Here is a 20447-nt window from a genome sequence, read left to right as displayed (position 1 = left end):
TTCTCACCAGCTATTAACCAGCTCTATTGACCACCTAGAATAACCATGATGGTCTGATGAAGCTTCATGAAGCATCGCATTATTTTCACTAGATGGCGGTCTCTGCACTATTTTACTACGACGACTTACAGACTAAGACTATGATTTCTCACGGAGTAAAACTATGAACTATAAACATGCTGAAATACAATGATTACTCATGGAGTTATACTAAAATAACTCACAGTAGAGTATTTCTACAGGGGTCCGTAGAGTAATACTACAGGGTACTAATATGATTACTCGGACAGTTATACTTTGGTGACTCATGTGGTATTATTATGGTGACTTGTGAAGTAATACTACAGGGATTCGAATACTATGCGAACACACAAAAAAACGGTTCACGTCAGTAAGTACAAATTTTTTTTTAACTGCGCTATATATGCATATATATATATATACTATAACTACTCTTATAGTACGAAAGATACGCTAAATTAATTATTGTTCTTTATCTGTAATTTTGACTGTAATGACGAAAATATTTCACTATTTTTGTGAAAGTTGTTGAATTGAGTGGTTTATTAGCACAGCTGCGATAGAAAGATGGAATACGGTAGATCATAAAATTCTACGATGTTACCGGTTACACAGCGGTTAGAAGCTTCGGTTACACATCTCAACGTTGACCATCCTAGTAGCTACATATTCTTTTTGCTTTCCCTTGTACAGTCTTACCTACATGTTCCAACTGACCAATCAGTCATCTATTAACCTGACCCTCCTCACAACTCCTCTCTCCTGCGGTTAAACCTCCACCCTGTTAGCGAACGAACAGCTGAGCTACCAAACTGTGAGCTTCCAAGGTTAATCCTAAAACACAAATAAGTATTTTGAATGTACAGATTGACATTTATTCAACTTTTATCTTGGATGTTTGCGACTTCGCTGGAACTTCTAGTGAAGCGGTGGAAAGAAAGAAGTCGTAAACATCCAAGATAAAAGTTTCCTTGATTGGCGTCTCCATGATTCTCCATCAATATTCTCCACCACGATCTCACGTGATAATATTCACTCCTCGACACAGAGCGAGTATTTAGACTCGCTCCCGTCACATCGGTAAATGAGCCTTGCGGCGGCTGCTCAACAAGATTTTTGTTTTGTTGCTGATTTCCATCTATCCAGGGATGTCTGCGGCATTACGGTTTGTTAGTACGCATTATAATAAACAAAGGCATTTGTCTCACAATGTAAGTGATCAAAACGAGGAACGGAAAAAAGCAATTAGAGCCGTTGATGTGAACAAACTATAAATGTATGTGCATTGAAGTCAAATTTAAACGATTCAAATCCAAGGTAATATCCAGAAGGAAACAAGACGAGTTGAACCACAATATCTCTGACCTTTTTGAGTGGCACTTTTGAGAACCAAATGAGGGGAAAATAGATGAAAAGAATAATGAGAAACAGTCCAAAGTGGATCAGGAGGGACAGAAACCCTCTATCTGAGATTAATTAGAACATTTGAAAATAAAAAACTTGTCAGCTTGATGTGTCGTTATTCAAAGGGCAGACGCCTCCGAGGCTGGAAGGAAGTCATCGGGGTGTTTTTTAAGGTTCATCAACAATCTGAGACAACTTGGCGAAAACGTTGCTCTTCATTAACATTAGGGGGAAAAGGTCAGTTATCTTCGTTGACCCTACGGAGCAGCCTGGTTAGATGATTATGTTTGAATGACTTTCCCAGGACTTCTCTGACCCGACTGTTGCTCTCAAGTAACCGCACATAACCTCGACCAAACATACTCTGTTTGTACATAAAACTTCGGTTCTATTTTTACATGAAATTGTCGGTTTATTTTGCTATAACTGTGGTTTTGTGGCTTTAATTTTGTGTTTTATTGTGTTTTCTCTTTCCCGTAGAGTCATAAACCCACATCAATATTGGTAGTGATACAATGTGATATTTATTTATATACACCAAGAAGTTTGGGACTTGATCTGCATGAGTGTCAGCCCATCAGCAGGAGAAAGCTGATGCTTCACATTCCGCTACAAAGATGGCGATCCAGAAAAGTAGGTCAAGGCTTGTTTGACTCTGTTGGATCTTCTAGTCCAAGTGGTGTCAGATTAAATCAAATGAAGCAGCTAAAAATCTCTCAGCAGTCGAGGCAAAACATGTTTATTTTGCCAAACTGTGACGGATTTCGACTCTTTATTCTTGGAGGCTCAATCTATTTGAATTATTTATCTGCTTGTTGGTTCTTCTTCATCTCAATCCTTATTCAGTTTTCACTTATCTTAGCTTAAACACAGGCTTCTTTATAGAAGTCAACATGAACTTTTCTACCCTAACATCTTGTTGACCACATATGGACCAGAACAAGCTTGATATTTACATGACTTTCTTGTTATTGTCGTATAAGTTCATCAGGCCAAAGCCACCAGCTGTATTTTTCTTGACTTTGTATATGGCTGACTGGACATGAGTGCATACAAATTTCTGTTTTACGCAGCATAGATTAGCCTACACAATAGCTACCAACAGTACTGTCTTTGGCTTTGTATAGGGCTGACTTGACAAGTTTTATGTAGCATTTATAAGCCTAACCAATAGCCACTAACAGTACTTTCTCAAATTTTGTTAAGTGGTGTTGGCTTCTGACGCATAGAATTAGCTGTTTTACTTAGCATAAATTAGCCTACACAATGGCCACCAACAGTACTGTTTTTGATTTGTAAATTGCAGACCGCCCTGACACATACAATTAGCTGTTTTACGTAGCATAAATTAGCCTACACAATGGCCACCAACAGTACTGTTTTTGATTTGTAAATTGCAGACCGCCCTGACACATACAAGTAGCTGTTTTACGTAGCATAAATTAGCCTACACAATAGCCACCCACATTACACTCTTCGATTTTGTTAACTGCAGACCACCCTGACGCATAAAATTACTTTATTTACGTAGAATAAATTAGCCTACACAATGGCCACCAACAGTACTGTTTTTGATTTTGTAAATTGCTGACCACCCTGACGCATACAATTATCTGATTTACGTCACATAAATTAGCTTAAAACAATAGTCACCGACAGTACAGTCTTCGATTTTGTTAAGTGCTGACCACCCAGACGCATAAAATTTGCTGTTTTACGTAACATAAATTAGCCTACAGTACTGTCTTTTACTTCGTATAAGAATGACTGTTCTTGACGCATGAAATTTGCTTTTTTAAGTAGCATTCTGTATATTTTCCTACACAATATCGGAGGATGGGTCTCTAGACAACAGCATCATTATGTTGCTAAAGTGTATTCCTAGAATGTGAAGCGACAGAAAGCATTAACATCTAAATCCTCCACGTGAGGTTTGTCGTCTTCAACAATAGAGTCATGTCTTCATGTCTCTGCGGACAATCATCCGACGCCTCCTCCTTTCTGGGTTGCATAAAGCTTGTCGTAAAAAACCCCCGACATAAACGATGCCATTTGGAAAACAGACTTCTACGCCAAGTCATTATCACCACTGATCCTCGAGAGGCCTGGATATGATGAAGCGCAGGGAACAATTTATCCAGGATAACGTGAGAGGCGGAGAGGTTACGGTTGCACGAGGAACCGTGTCAAGACGAAATATCAAGGCTGTCTCGCTGATAAGGGACGGCTTTTGACGAAGTGAGACCTTAATGAGGGAACCATCGATTTTGCCTTAATTGAGCAAATAGTAATTAAGAGCCTTAGAACCCGAACACGGATCAAAAGGGTGTCTCAAAGGACGGTATGATTTTAAGGCCAAAAAATATAGACCTTGTTTTAAGTTATTTTTACTTGGCATGTCCTCACTATTGAGCTTCTTTGATCATGGTATACTTTTTGGACTTATCGCAGACACTATGAGTGTGTCCCAAATTGCGCACTTCCGCACTTACATTAAGTATTTCGAGTGCACAAGTGCGTCTCGATTAGCAGTGTGCGAAAATGTAGAATGTAAACTCAATAGGCCAGAAAATGGAGTGTGGATCGATGGACACTTTCTACCCTGAACGTCCTCCATCTTAGTGACGTAGATGACGCTAAACTGAAGCTACGTCACTGACGACGCGTCTTCGAAACGGATACCGGTGTAAATATCTTGAGAAAACACTAATTTTACCACAAAACAACAGTAACAAAACAATGAAACACAACTTAATAACTGGTTTCAATTGGCGAAAAGTGCTGTCGAGTGTCGACGATAGTGTTCCAACAGCAGGTATCAATGAGCGTTAAAAAGTAGTAGAAGAAGAAGCTGTCGAGTTATTTTCGGTAAGTGTGTAGCAACAGTGTTTGAAGGGTGTAAAGGGTGTACATTTTAGGACATCGTCAGGTCTCAGACTAAACGGCGTCAGAAAAACATCCATCAGACTAAACAGCCTCAGACTAAACCTCCGTCAGATCGTAGATTCTCAGGCTTCAAAATAAAAGTCACCAGACAAAACGACATCAGATAGCACCCAGAAAGAAAAGTAAACACACCATTTTATTTCGAATGAAACCAGAAATTCACGTGATAACGATAATAGACAAAACAAAATCAGATGGGATCTGGAAAAAAACATAACTATTTAAACCAAAATCCGGAAATATACGTGATGTCACTGATTTAAACTACCGTGGCGAGATTTCATTTAATAATAAATGTATTTGCTTTGATACAAGTAAAGTAAGTTGATAGTATTGTGTGTTTTTATTGTATTATGTGATTTCTTGAAAGGTGCCTTTAAATAATGTTTATTATTATTATATAGATGCTATACAATGTCATTTTGTCTAAATCACATCGTCTTCGGGGTGCATTTCCAGTTTCAATTGAAATAAACGGGTTTGTTTATTTTTTCTGGTGACTTTTATTTTGAAGCCTGAGAAAGTTCGATCTGCCGAAGGTTTGTCTGAGACATTCAGAACCTGACCATGTACTTTCCCAAAATTAGCAAAAACTTTGTATATGTGTATATACTTTTTTAAGACGTGTTTATCTGTAAATGGTGCTGCCTAAATTGTAAATTTCTCTACGGAGATGAATAAAAGTATCTATTTAATGTTGTTTTGTTTTAAAGCCTGAGACCGTATCCCTGACCATGTCCTAAAATGTACATCATAGCACTGTCTTACAGTGTACTGTAAAGCTGTGTACTTAGAGAAGTGTCCGATTTGGAACATAGCACATAGGTTCAATATCTTATAACCACCAACCAAAGCGGATAATGAATGAACACTTTGGTTGTAGTTGAAATATGGGACCAAAAACAAGTGGTCATAATCCTATCCTAAGTGCTTTCTTAAATAAACTATACGACTACATTTCAAAGCGGAGTGGTCCAGTCGTGCTTACATGATGTGGTCTGGTGTTGGTGGGGCCACCTACTGAGTATATATAGAAGTACTTTGTGTGGGTTTTTTTGGGGTGGAATTTTCAAAGGATATTTCACTGAGGCCCCAGAAAGGTTTTTTTTTTTTTTAACAGAACCAGCTTCAGGGTGGAGACTCGGACATTCCTGTTCAAACTCACACTCAACTTTTTAAGGTTCCACACAATTGTTTCAAGCTGTCGTCGGAGAACAAAACGAATCCAATATTGATGAGGAGGAACAAAACAAAACGAGTCCTTTGAAACGAATGCATCATTATATAATGAGGCATTAACGTTTCCCCGCCATCTGCGACGGCAGTGGTTTCTCTCCAGACTCTCGCCACAACTTATTAGGTTTGACTAATTAACAAGGAACTTTTTTAAATGAAAACAGATTTTTGTTTGTTTGTTTTGTCGCACCTGAGTGTGATGTTTGATTGACAGCTGCAGTGCGGAGCCTGGTTTAATGGTTTCCTGTCTGGTGATTTAACAGCTCCCTCCTGGGGGGGGGGGCACCCAGCCCACCACAACACACACACCTACACACCTACACACTCACACACACACACAAACACAGACTTTACACAGAGCTGCAAACCTGGCCAATGTTTACAAGCCTGGATGGAAACACCAGGTCAGGTCTGGTCCATCCCCACAACAAGGAAAGTCTTGGAAAAAATGCAGTTAAGTTTCTGTTTATGGTTGTTTTATCGTACCATAAATGTGAGTAACACAACTTGTATTAATTATGCAACAATGTGTTTCATAACCTGTTTTAAAAATAGACATGGTGAAGTATTTTTCTATAATTTAATCTTAAATCCTTTTCATCTAGTGTAAATTATTTTTTATTTATTTCTTCTACATTATTAAATAGGTCTTTTTCAATAAAACACATTTTATTTATGAAGAAAAAATAAAGTAATGGAGTTCTTTTTTAATTTTCTTGGCTTGTACACAACCGTTAATTTACAACAGGGGCCAATCCTGTCCCTCCATTTGATCTGTTGTCGTTGTTTTTCATTTGTGCAGCCACAGCACTGGACTCCATTTTTGTCAGATGGTTAAGAAACAAGTTCATAACTTCAAATGTTATCTTTTGTATAGCTTTGATTATATAGTTAAGATGGAACAGGTAGTTAAATTAAAATGACCTAAATTCCAATTGAAACCACACAAAAATCCATCAAACATTCAACAAGAAATTAAAAAAAACAAAAGAATAAATGATGGCAAGAAAAAAAAATAGTACCATACCATCTATGGGTTCCTTTTTTTTGTTTAAATACAATATATTTTTCTTAGTGTTAACATACAATAAAAAATGTGAAAAACTATATAACTAAATAAAATATATTTGTTTAGTGTAATATCATGTTTCTCTAAGACATTTTCAGGGATTCATGGAAAAGCACAGTGACAGGGCATACTTCTGCCAAGAAGCATTATTTTAAGTTACTATATTAAAGAAAACAGTATAGAAACTAATGAATAAAAGCTTCGATGATTAAAGAATACTGATGTTTGAAGGACAAAAGCACCATAAGGCTAACAATGATGTTAGCTTGGGAGTATTCTAGTTATCGAGCGACACCAAAACAATGTTGAATGAAAAACAACAATAAATATATTCATTACAGTCTTCAATTACTTGACTTATTCTGTATTAAATTGTTTTATTTTCCAGCTACTCGGTGCACAAGCAGCAGCAGTTAGAAGCCATACAAGTCGGTGACAAATCCTTTACAACAAGCAACTAGTAATGGTTCTGATAAAGCTTCATGAAGCAGTGTCATTACTTTCAGAGTCCACTAGATGTCGTCCCTGCACTATTTTTCTTTGTTTTGAACAACTGTTCTATTGAAACATCATTTTTAAACTGGTGAGTTTACCTACCATCACCTACCACAAATGGAAATTGGGGTTCAACTAGTTTAAGGTTCAACTCGGAAAAACCGAAACAATACAATACCACAAGGACAAATAAATAAAATAAAATAAAAGTGACAGTGCATACCTCTGCCAAGAAGCAGTATTTTACGTTACTATATTAAAGAAAACAGTATAGAAACTAATTAATAAAAATAATTTAAAGGAAATATTTTTATTTACAAGAAAAATTAAATACAAATAACCTCTGTTACAACATGTAACAATTACTCATTTTTTAAAATATAAAAAACAGCAACTTAGACAACAAGTTTCAGTTAGCACAAAAAAAAAGAAAAGAAAATGAACTATAATGGTTAGAATAACATATTTTTAATACTTTGAAAATGAGTATCTGGATACAGCACAGCATCTATACTTGTATAAGGTCTGATACTTTTGACAACCCTTTTGCAAATATACATTAGTAGTATTAGTAAAAATCATTGTGAGTCAAACATTTGGAATTTAACTCATAAAAGTTACTTAAAAATAAAGACCACCTACTTTGACCCCCGGGTACGTCGTCGAAAGAGTTCAAAACAATCCGAAAATAAGAGGTAAAAAGCAGAAAATATTTCATGCATTTATTCGCCTGCATTCCAAGGCTCTGGGCTCGGGCGCTGATCTGACCCATATGCTGCGAGAAGGCAGCAGCTTTTGACGTGAGGTTACAAACACACACCGCTCTCCTGACATAAAGCCACGGGAAAGCAAACAAAGATCCTTTTGTTTTCCTTCACTTCTCCCTCGGAAATCTCCCCTGATGGAGAAGGCGCACTACGTCGCGGCTACAGTTCTTGTTTACAGAGGTAGTCCTGGAATTCTTCCACCGCCGCGTCTCGGTCTCTTAATCTAAAACCCGGATTTGCTCGCTTGTGTTTCCGAACGCAAGTCGCTGACTCCTCGACTTTATCGAGCCCGAAACACTCGGGGTCTTAATCTATACGGTGAAGCAGCAACAACAACGTAGCGGAGATCCCAAAAAAAAAAGCTACTTACGTGACACTGTGCTTGAGTAGAAGGAAGTTCTAGGGGTTCCTAATGGGTTCCAGCTGTGGACCAGATGTTGGTACACTCAGGACTGAGGAATGATGATGGGAGCTCTACTCTACTCCGGACACTTGACAGTCAAACCTCCTCCCACAGTCTCAGGTTGAAGAAACCGAGGACCCCCCCCCCCCCCCTCCACCCCTTTCTGACCGGAACTGCTCGAACACCAAAGACAAGTGACCCATAAAAAGTCTGACGACCAAGAGGTTCTGCTCCTGACCCTGCTGAGTCATCGCTCTGGTTTTTGCACAGCCTTGAGGTCCGACCGCGTCAAGACACGACACCCGTAAGGTCAGAGTCATTTTTTTGTAAACACCCCCCCACCTCCGTGTCAAGACGGATCACAGACCTCGCTCGCTGCCGGGGAAACATCGGGGTTGAACTCCGGGTCAGCCGCTCGTAAAAGAGATGATGCAGCAGTGAGATTGAAGTTGTCAGATCTCTATTGCCCTCTAGTGTTGCTGCCACGGGACTTACTTACTAACTTAAAGAATCTTTAAGATGAAAGATCAAACATGATGAACATATGTTTGTATTTAGGTCAACATGAAGCCTTGTTTAATAGTATTTAGATCTGATTTAAAAGTCCTTATAATCCTCTTTAATATGCTTTTTTAAAGTTTTTATTTGTTCAGGCTTTTCCTTGATTTTTCTGGAACTCCTGTTGTGTTCTCAGTGTTATCTTGACCTTTAAAGTATATATTTTATTGAGTATTGTTTTGATTGTTTAAGCGCTTTGTGACCCTGGTCTGGAAAAGCGCTATATAAAACAATTTAAAAAAAATCAATAAAGTTCTACCTAACCTATATAAACAATTACTTACTTACTTACTTACATTTCTATTTTTTTTAAATGTATTCATTTATCCATCAGGCCATACATGTCCGTCACATTTAATTAAATAACATAGTTTTGATGTATTTTTTAAAAGAAAGTTGTTTCCTTTATATCACTTTTTATTAGATCTTTATTTTAATTTAATTAAAATAATCAATGCTTTTTAATCGTCTCTCCTTATTTTTTAGGAATGAAATGTCTATAAATAAATAAATTCACGAACAAACAAACATTATTTAATATTACGAATTGTAAAAAAAAAAAAAAAATGAAGATCATATCAACCACAATTTTTTTTTAATATAACAGAAAATTTGCTGTGAATCCACAATAAAATAAAACAAAAAAATCTATAAAATGGAAAGAAATATAAGGGGTTGGGGAAATGTGTCAAAAAAATATCAATATAAAAAAGATGACCTTTTCTTTGTTCTTAAAAGCTGTTTAAAAAGGGAAAGGTTGCCAAATTAATAATCTTAAAATATACAATAAATCACAAAACTATTAAATTCATCAAATTCTATTGGAAACTAGCAAACAGTGGGAGCGCAAACATCTGCCAAGCAGCTCCTTCAGATCTTTATAGTTTCACGGGACAATAAACACAATAAGACCATGAATGTGTTTCAACTGTTATTAATTCAAATCTTTCCTTGTTCCCACATCGCCTGGAAATAAAAGTGACAACTTCTCGATTAAGTTTTCTCACAGACAGACGGACAGAGAAATGTCAGATAAAAAAAGCACAGTCGAAGAAAATCCTTCTCTTCTCTGCTGCGGAATGTTCATAAATGTTTGCTAAAGTCAGGGTCAGAGTGTGGGTGGCGATGAGTTGCTGCTGACAGACACATTTTTTGGGGCTAAGAAGAGCCTCAGGATGTGGGTTCCACTGTTCAAACTTAATTTTTCCGCCGCTTTTCTTTGCTCTTATTATTTCATGCTTGTATATACAGCTGTGGGGGTGTCTGTGGGGGGGGGAGTACAGGGGGAGCACTTTTCCCGGAAAAGTCGGAACTCCCACACCACTGAAACTTATTCAGACGAGGAACGGGAACGATGTTCTTTGGCGGTTTTTGGATGAGACTATTGAGTATCTGTGAGCGTAACATATGGCCTCAGTCACGGCGCCGGGTTCATCATTTAAATTGGTGCCGAGTTTGAAGAGTCTGTCACGCGGAGAGAGACGAATATTTACAGACGATGGATCGTCATCCTGCTGAGAACCTGCTTGAGATCCTGAGAGACAGACGACGAGCCTCTAATCCCTCCAGATCGTGATGGTTTTAAAGATAATTCATCCAAAAATTGCTTTTACTTTTAGTCTTACAGCCTTTTTTCTGGACAGATTTGTCATGATTGTGTTTTTTCCCCATGCTTTTATTTTGTAGAGTTCCTTCCATTCCCTCTACTCTCTCTCTTGTTTGACAGATACTGACAAACAGCAGGAACTAAACCAGCTCATAGCTTCGCGTCTATGCTCTATTTGTTCCATCTGTCGTGCACGTGTGTTGACCGCTACGCTAGTTTTCATTGAATCAGCTGTTTCTTTATTTCCTTGAGTTTGATTTTCAGGTGTGTCGCAGAAAGATACTAATATTTACAGACGATGGATTGACACTCTGCTGAGAACCTGGTTGATATCCTGACGGAGAAAAAAACACCCTCATATCCCTCCAGATCGTGATGGTTTTGAATATAATTCATCCAAAATCGCTTTAACTTTCTCTGTTTTTTGACAGATTTGTCTTGAGTGTGTTTTGCCCGTGCTTTTATTTTGTTGAGTTCCTTCCATTCCCCCTACTCTCTCTCTTGTTTGGCAGCTAATGACCCACATTCTATTTTCGATATTTGCTCCATTTGTCGTACGTGCGTGTTGACCGCTACGCTACCATACTGTTCAAAAGTTTGGGGTCACATAGAAATATCCTTATTTTTGAAGCACAGTTTTTTTTTAAAAGGCGATGACATTAAATTAGTCAGAAATACATTCTATACATTTTTAATGTTGTAAATGACTTTGTCTGGTTTTTGATGAAATATCTACATAGGGGTTTATAGGTCGATTTCCAGAAACCATCACTCAAGTGATTTAATGGTGTTTGCTTATTGCGTTTAAATGCTGATGAATGATTAGAAAACCCTTGTACAATTATCTTAGAACAGCTGAAAAACTGACATTTCTTTGAGTATGTGGAGCATCACAGTTGTGGGTTCAATTGTAAGTAAGTAAGTAATTTATATTTATATAGCGCATTTCCAGACCAGGGTCACAAAGCACTTCAACAATCAAAACAATATTCAATAAAGTATATACTTAAAAGATCCAGATAACACCGAGACAAACACAGGAATCTCAGAGAATCAAAGAAAAGCCTGAACAAATAAAAGTGTCTTCAGATGTTTCTTGAAGGAGTCAGTAGATCATCAAACACAGAGGAAGATCGTTCCAAAGCTTAGGAGCAACAGTCTGGAAGGATTTCTCTCCTCTGGTCCGGAAGCCTATTCAGGAACCATCAGTAGATTCTGATCCACAGACCTCAGAGCCCGAGCTGGGGTGTAAGTCTGGATCAGATCACTGATGGAAGGTCTGACCATGAATAGATCTGACAGTAAGAACCAGAATTTTAAAGTTGATCCAGAAAGAAACTGGAAGCCAGTGAAGAGTTTTAATGATCGGAGAAATGGGAGTTCTTCTATTAGAGCGGCTCTGAATTATGGCTGCAGAGTTCAAGCGACACAGATCCTTCTTGTTTAGACAACAAAATAAACTGTTACAATAGTCTTAACAAGAAGATACAAACACATGGATTATAAGCTCCAGATCATGCTGTGACAACATTTCCTAAGTTTAGAGATTTTCTCAGTTGAACTTGTACTCTCAAAATAGCCAGAAAAAAAGAGAACTCTCATGTGAAACTCGACAGTATATTCATGTTTGTGGAATTCAAGGCTTTTCCAAAGCGACTAATATCCAAGAAACTGAAGATTTCCTACAACGGTGTGAACTACTCCCTTCAGAGAGCAGCACAAACAGGCTCTAACAAGAGTAGAAAAAGAAGTGGGAGGCCCTGGTGCACAACTGAGCAAGAAGACGAGTTCATTAGAGGCTCTAGTTTGAGAAATAGGTGCATCGCAGGGTCCTCTATCGGCAGCTTCATTAAATAGTAAACCAGTGTCAACAACTGCAGTGAAGAGGTGTCTCAGGGATGCTGGTCTTCTAGGCACAGTGGCAAAGAAACAGCAATATCTGAGAATGAATGTCACAGATGAATCAAAGTTTGAGGTGTTTGGATCAAGCAGAAGAACATTTGTAAGACGCAGACCAAGTGAAGAGATGCTGGACCATCATCGGTCAAGCATGGTGGAGGTCATGTCATGGTCTGTGGATGCTTTGTTGCTGGTAAAGTGGGAGATTTGTATGAGATAAAGGGGGTTTTTGGTTCGCCAGAAGTGACCATCAAGTCAATCCAACTAGTGGAAGGAGCTTCAGGAAGCGCGGCGTGAAGAGTCTTCAGATTACCTCACATATTAACAGCTAGAATGCCCAAGGTTCTCTGAAGTAAGCGAAGTTTGAAGTTCATAATTATGATTTCAAATAAATTTGAAACATTATTTATATTCCTGTCAAAGTATTGCCTATATTTTCTATTATTTTTGCAACTGTTTTGATCAATGAAAGTGTGAGTCTTAATGGAAAACACAAAATTGTAAGTGTGACCCCAAACTTTTGAACGGTAGATACACAACATAGTTCTGTCTAAAATCGCATACTTGCATACTAAAACTTAAAGTATTTTTAGTGTGTATTTAAGTGCGTCTCAATTCTTAGTACGCCAAACTAAGTATGAATCGATGGACACTTTCTACCCTAAACGGCAGCATCTTAGTGACGTTGAAGTTGTAAATGAAAGTTACGTTATATATTTTTATATATATATATATATATATATATATATGCAAATACTTACAGTCGGTGCTGATACCATCGTAAATATCTCGCCAATATTTAGTTTCTCATATTTCTTGATCCAAACCAAACGTGCTGCCAGCAGGTGGCGATAGTGTTCCTACAGCTGGTTGAAATCATCGTTAAATAGTAGTAGAAGAAGAAGCTGTCGCGTCATTTCCTGTTAGTGTGTAGCAGCAGTGTTTGATTTGAGACATACTATCTGTCGAGAATTAGTTACTAGTTAGTACGTACACTATCCTGATGCATACTAACCTCCAGTGCACTAAGAGAAGTATGTGATTTGAGACACAGCACATGTCATTTTAGCATAGAAGAAAATTGTGAATGATAAAAGTTTCTCACAATTCACTAAGAGAAAATCCTTGCCCTCCTTCTCTTCAAAATGTTTGAACTTTTACAATACAAAGATCTTCAATTTTCTGATGAGGCTCGTACAGAACGAGGAATTCAAACCACGTGTAACAGCGGAACATTCCGAACCACAACCGGAGCACCCTTTAAATCAACATTCCTGCTGTTACAACAACATCTACAACTCCATCCCTCACTCTCGCCATCTTTACAAAACATCTCCCACTTGACAGAAAGTCGCAAGGACACTCTCAAAGTGAGGCGGCCGGCGACACTTAGAGAAACACGACACTTGCTGAGACTCCCAAGAGGAAGCATGTCGTGCTGTAATTGCAAAAAAAAAAAAATCAAAAGAGCCCGAAGGTTGTTTTTGACCCGGGCGACTTGACTTTGGTGGTGTCCCTTTTCTCTTCTGTCATAATTTCTGCCATGAGTGAAAACCCCGTCGCCTCTGAGCAGGTGAGTTCTGGATGGTCAGCAACTTCCTAGAGCTAATGTGATTTAAAAAAAACTGAGCACAGATACAGAAGGAAAATAACTATAAATGTTTGGATTAGAACGAGAGAAGCAGCTGCACAACATTCCACACATCACTGCACAGAAATATAATTAGACAAACATTAACGTATCGCTTTCAAGCAGATGCCAAATTAAATCCTAAAACTGAATATAGGACATAAATTAGAAACAAGTGGAGGCAAATTATCCACCGATCCAGTTTCAACAGGCGAGAGGCGGTAACAGAAATATAAATAAATAATTAAAATCAAATACAATTTGCAGGAAAAAAGTATGGAAAAATATCCATTTCACAGTTTTAAGATGGAATACATAAATAAGTATTTATATTTTTGGCAAAAACTTGGCATACACTGATTGCTATCACCATATCGTTGCTAAAAATCGCTTGAGCAAATATCAACAATTCGTCTTTTAAATATATTTTTGCTTTTTGCAAAAAATACAAAATAGTACTTTAGTTGAGTGGGAGTTAAATACTTCGGTACCTCCTGTGCAGTAGATGGCGCCACCTAGCTCAGAAAAGAAGTATCAAGAAGTTTATCAGTTTTGTCCTTATTTGTAATTTTAATTTTAAGTTGATTTAAATAAAAGGAACTCCATGGAATATCGCAATATATAACAATAGTTTTATATATTGTGATACCATTGTATCGTAACCAAAGTATTGTAACGTGTTTTGTATTACGAGAGTCTTGCGAGTACTTATTACCACTTATTATATTACAGTATCGGCCACAAAAATGTTTGTAAGTTAGAAGTTTATCTGTCAAATATTTACTTTCGCTTAACCCTTGTGCCATCCATCACTGGATCAAGGTGACCCGAAGGCCTGAAAACAAATGTGTTTGTGGTATTCCTTGTGTTGTCTATGGGTCAAGGCAACCCAAAGGCCTGAAAACAAATGTGCTTGTGGTATCCCTTGTGTTGCTTTGTGTCAAGGTCAACAACAAGCCATCTTGAGGATCCTGTACGACAAACACATTTGTTTCCAGGCCACTGGGTCAACTTAACCCAGAGAAAACACAAGGGATACCGCAAACACATTTGTTTTCAGGACACTGGGTCGCCCTGACCCAGAGACCACACAAGGGATACCAAAAAACACACTTGTTTTCAGGAAACTGGGTCGCTTTGACCCAGAGACAACACAAGACTCAAATTTATGCCATTTTTGGGGGGATCGGCTAAGGACAAATATAAAAATCAAATATCAATATGATAATTCTCCAAGTAGTTTACTCTGGTACCTCCTGTACACTAGATGGCGCCGACAAGCTCATCCGCTGTCCGTCACCGTGGGATATTCCGGAAAAGGGAGCGAATAGGAAAATGACGACGCTAAAGCCGACCTGTTTAAGCCTTTCAGGGTCTGAATTATTTAAAAATATTGAATCGAAATTTGGTTTTCAATCAAAATAGTTTTGACCTCATTTGTAATCTTAATTTTAAGTGTAAATAAAATTGAACTGTATTGAATTTTATTAAAATATACCAATATTGTGATATTTTTAATACTGTTTTATCGTTAGTAAAGTATGGTGATGTGAGATTTTTGCAAATACCGTAATTTTAGGACAGTATTGACACTTTTCTTTCATTTTCTTTTTGTATAACAATTGTAACACATGTATTCAACCGTGTGTGTTAAGAACTTCATTCATCCAATTCCAACACTCATTTTTTTTTGATCAACTGAATACATCTCTAGTTTTTTTCTATCTGCTCTGAAGAAATACCAAACTCTATTTCTCTACCTCCCCAGTGTTGACTCTGAAGGTGGCGTCTCTGGCGAGAGCGATGCCGGAGGATTTGAGATTCATAAACAAAGCTCTCCATCAGAAATGTCAGGATCCAACTCGCTGCATCTAATATTGCGATGACTCTCAGGCAGAAGCAATTACTTCCAGCGCCTCCATCCTCCGTGACCGTCCGCCGTACTAAGAAATGAGCAATAACTAGTTCCCGGCGTAGTAGTACCGCAAAGAGGCCATTTCTAGTCATATTTTTGTCAATTATAAGCTCAGCCGTTTTTATTTTCCCACTCGCTTAGGAAGCCTTCGACTTGACATCATGACTCATATCCCAGAACCGCCTCGGGTGTTGAAGAAGTCATTTTGCGTTCAGAGAATCAGCAGTTATGTGGAATCATCGGAGTCCCCGATTACTCGCTGCCATGTTGGACTCCCTCAGGAGAACAAACACGACAAGTGAAGCTGCTGATTTCTCGCACTTACAAGTTGGATTCGTTTCCATGCTGGAGCGATGATGTCGAATGTGTCACACGTCGACTCAATTTGACTCGTTGAAATGAGCTGAAATACCATTAATCTGTTAAACAAACAAAAAAATATTTCACTTGTAGCTCACGTTCTTCCTACTAAAGTTTTCAACATACAAACAGGTCGTCACGACAACAGTGATGTCATCACACAGGAGCTTGGTCGTGTTTTAGTTTTGTGTTTCGGGCACAAGCTAATGGCAAGAATACTGATTAAAATCAACATTTTTTTAGTGACAATAATTTTATTTTCTCCTTCGCACCATTTGTAGTATTTTAATTGTTCATTATAATTAATTTAAGGCTTGAGGTCACTATTTGGAGTTACGTGTCAATTTTGCTGCTTAAACATAAGTTCTTTAAGATTCAATATTATCAAAAATCCAAGTATTAAAGGAAAATTTGTGAGAAAATAAAAATGAAAAAATAAATAAGCATAATCAAAAAAAAAAGAGAGAAAGATTACAAAAAAACACTTGCATTAATATTGAATAAAACTAAATACCATGGTGGTAAAGAAAGAACTTTGAGAAAATATGCCCATAAAAATAGAAAAAATAAACTAAAATATATGAAATCATATATATTTTTTTATTTATAAACCATGATTTTTCTAATTTATTGAGAGACAAAAAATCAAATCTGGAAAAAAATGCTGTGTTCATTTTTTTTCTCCTGAAACCAGCAAAAGTTATCCTTTAAAAAAAAATAAAAAGTCTGTTATGTTTAAGATTACATCCTATTCTTGCTTAATGAGTGAATTATTCCAAAAAATCATTTTTTTCTAGAAAATAAGGACTGAAAAAGTATGCCTATGAAATTGAAAGGCTTTCTTTAAAACAAATTTAAAGCAGACAAAATTAACCCAAATTGTCATTTAAAAAATCATCTTCAAAAGAATCGGCAATAAATAAAGGAAATAAAACAAAGTAGATTTTTTTAAGAGACATCAATGAACAGTAATAATGTATTTGAAATTTGAATTATCACAATAATATACACAATACAAAAATACAAATACAAACAACAATGAGAAAAAATAACAGCTTTTCAGAAAGATTAAAAACAACACTACAAGAAGAAATAATATATATATTTATATAATGTATAAAGTTGATCTTGTTGCTAATTTCTCAAGCGGTTTGATTAAAAAAATATAGGCAGTAATTTATTCAATAATCGTTTTGTTTTCCTGTCCGTTCTTCCCTCTAAGGGTTTGTCTAATATCTGGATGTAATTGAAATGAAGCCCAAGTGGCAGGAAACGTGACCCCATACGTCAAGCTTGACAACATAATAACAAGCCGAACCCTTTAAGAACAGATTAGACGTGTTGGCGTCTTGATCCGAGGCACTTGGAGACCTCGAGTGAACATCCTCCTTTCCTAACAGATGGAGTCGAGCCAGTGCGCTGGGACATCAAAAACACCGCGGTCGTGCATTCGTCATGATAATTGAACGGCTCCTCCTCCAGAATATCAAAAGTATTGCAGATGATTCTCCGACTCGAATCTCCTGCCAGAAACTCAACAGTCTTTGTCGTCCACGTTGGAAACATCAGAGTCTATTATTCAGCCGCGCTTCCTTGTTTCCTTCCTGCCCAGACGTGCGCGACAATGCCTTATTTTTAACCGCGAGTTAACCCACATTACAGCGAGCACGAGTGCCAGTTGAAACCAGACCATTTGTCTGAGGCAATAAACTACATAAACATAATTACACAAGTCACAGCCCATTAGCTTTTGGCTTTGAAAAAAATAGCACAACTGCTATTGTGTATTAATTTGTTCAGTTTCTTCAAATTGCACTTCAGCTTTGCTGAGCTGTTAAACATGTCGACTGTAAATGAGCTTATGAATCTCAATGGTCATAATCATTAAGGAAAATGAACCCGTACGCCTGTACTGTGACTGGATAAACCTCACCTGGATGCGTTTTTAAACCCGCATCGATATGGGTCAGAACCGTATTTATTATCATGGGATTCTTAAATAAAAAACACATTTAAATGCAAAACCTAGGCTTCGTAAACTCGAAAAATGTCGTTTGTATAGTCATGATTTAAAGTGTAGAATAATCTAAATGTTGTTTTTTTAATAAATACTAACAGATTTTGAATTTAAACGTATTCTTTAACGATGAAATTTCCTTTTTTAATTTCAATAAAATCCTTTATTTGTTCATCACAATGTTCTTTTTTTTCCCACATTGTGTATTGAATGAAACAAAGTATTTCTCATATTTACAGTAACAGTTGTCATTTCTACAATAAGTAAACACAAAATTTGTTTTTTTCTTATTGTTATAATTTCTCTACTAATGTATAAGATTTTGAAATTCACTCATTCACTGCACGATTAATCGTTAAAAAATCGCGATCGCGATTTCTACTTATAGACATTCTCATTTCCAAGTGACGACGATTATTTAAAATAGATATATATAATATATTGATGTGTAGGACAGAGGGTGTACTTATATATGACAGAGTAACAAGAGCATCTGTGCAAACATGTAAGTAAGTCATTTATATTTGTAGAGTGTTTGCAATTTTCTTTACTCTGCACTAAAGATTAATTCATCATTGACTAATAAATATATTTTCAACACACTTTTTACACGTTTTGCAGAGGTTTTTTAAGTATTTGCTGTCAATATAGTACGTCTGTTCATTGTTTTTTGTTCAATAAAGTGCAATAAATATTTATATTGGGGGAAAAAAAATCGTTGATTCTCATTTTGTCCAGAATCGTGAAGCCCTGGTCTGGAGCCTAGCCCAGTTTTCTCAGGCGGGAGGTGGAGGACACCCTGGACAGGATGCCAGTCTGTAACAGGGCACACAGAGAACACACAACCATTCACACACACTCATACCTGTGGACAGTTTCCTCCGAGTTCCCAATCATACCTCTGTATAAATATGTTTTTGGACTGTGGGAGGAAACCGGACACAAGGGAGAAAATACAAACTCCACACAGAAAGGTCAAAAGTTGGCGACCTCCTGACCTGGATGGGAACCGTTAACCTTCTTGCTGTGTGGCTAACCACTGCACCACCGTGCACCCTAAGATTTTTACAGAATCTCAAAATAGATCCTGGAACCGTCCTGTCACTCACCAGATATTAACACAAAAAGAAGGGTTTTGAAAATACAAAACATTAGATACCAGAGTAATGGACGTCTTGTTTACTTCTACTTTTTCCTCTGGACACTAATTTTAGCGCCTTTTGTTATCAGCTGAGCTAGTGGACTCAATATTTGCAGTTCAGCTCGTCTCTCCGGGAGATTGAGAGCTGGTATAGGATCATCATTTCTTGCACATTGTTTTTTCGTCACAAGCCAAAAAAGGAGTCATGAGATAATCACCGGCTTTCAAGTTCAGCTCGGCGGCTTCATTATTACAGACACCGCTGCTGTCTGCCTCGGGATTAAACCCTCCGTGCGACCCACATTCTTATGAATCCATCTTAAGACCTTAAGATATTAGAAGTTGAATTCCGTTCATTATTTCTTTGGGCAGAATGTTCCTCTTTTTAATCAAGCTATGATCTCACAGTGAAAGGTTTAAGAGCTACAAGTGAGGCTCAGGTGAGGCAGAGACCATTGTACCTGTTCAGTGAACAAGCCTTTCTGAAGTCGCTCGTTTTACGGCTAACGATAGCCTTTTTATTAAAGTTATTTACTATTATTTCGCAACAATACACAAGAATGAGAACTGTTTCTGGCTCCCCTCCCCCCCAGAAGCTGTATCGTAGAAACCTCTGTTGCACCATTGTCACATACCACATGCATTTTTTTTTCTTACAAGAAAGATAATCTTGTTTCATCTCCAGCATCATGTCTTCTCAGAGTGAGTCAGGTTGAAGATTACAAGCCTGAATATCTTACAAACACCATGGCCGTCACAAGTAAAAATCACTCCAGTTGAGGTAGAACGTAAGCTTCCAACAATAAGCTGTCTTGGACCAAACAGATGAAACTGGGAAAATTGCTGAATTTAAAAAGCTGATTCTCTGCTCACCATTAGGAATAGAGTCATTGAAATGACGCCCGCACTCGGTAGTGGAAAATGAAGAATTAAACTGTCCTGCTCGTGTGCACGAACTAGATTCAGAACTTTCGAAAACA

At 37.4% G+C, this 20447-nt stretch overlaps 1 protein-coding gene across 5 annotated transcripts in view; it reads right to left on the bottom strand.

Moving 5' to 3' along the window:
* gulp1a (GULP PTB domain containing engulfment adaptor 1a) overlaps positions 1 to 20447 on the bottom strand; it is a 90888-nt gene that overhangs the window by 23519 nt on the left and 46922 nt on the right. Inside the window, exon 1 of one of the 5 annotated variants that reach the window (XM_087803525.1) lies at positions 8309 to 8463. The exons of 3 other annotated variants lie outside the window; for them this stretch is intronic. The gene's annotated coding sequence lies outside the window, so the exon portion shown is untranslated. Of the gene's footprint in view, positions 1 to 7813; positions 7975 to 8308; positions 8464 to 20447 lie in introns of those variants that run through there. One more of the 5 variants, XM_087803526.1, reaches the window with a different exon arrangement.

Source organism: Callionymus lyra, chromosome 12 (genome assembly GCF_982586985.1).
Source record: "Callionymus lyra chromosome 12, fCalLyr1.hap1.1, whole genome shotgun sequence".
NCBI classification, from domain to species: domain Eukaryota; kingdom Metazoa; phylum Chordata; class Actinopteri; order Syngnathiformes; family Callionymidae; genus Callionymus; species Callionymus lyra.
The sequence above is the reverse complement of the archived record's forward strand: the minus strand, read 5'-3'. Positions and strand labels throughout refer to the sequence as shown.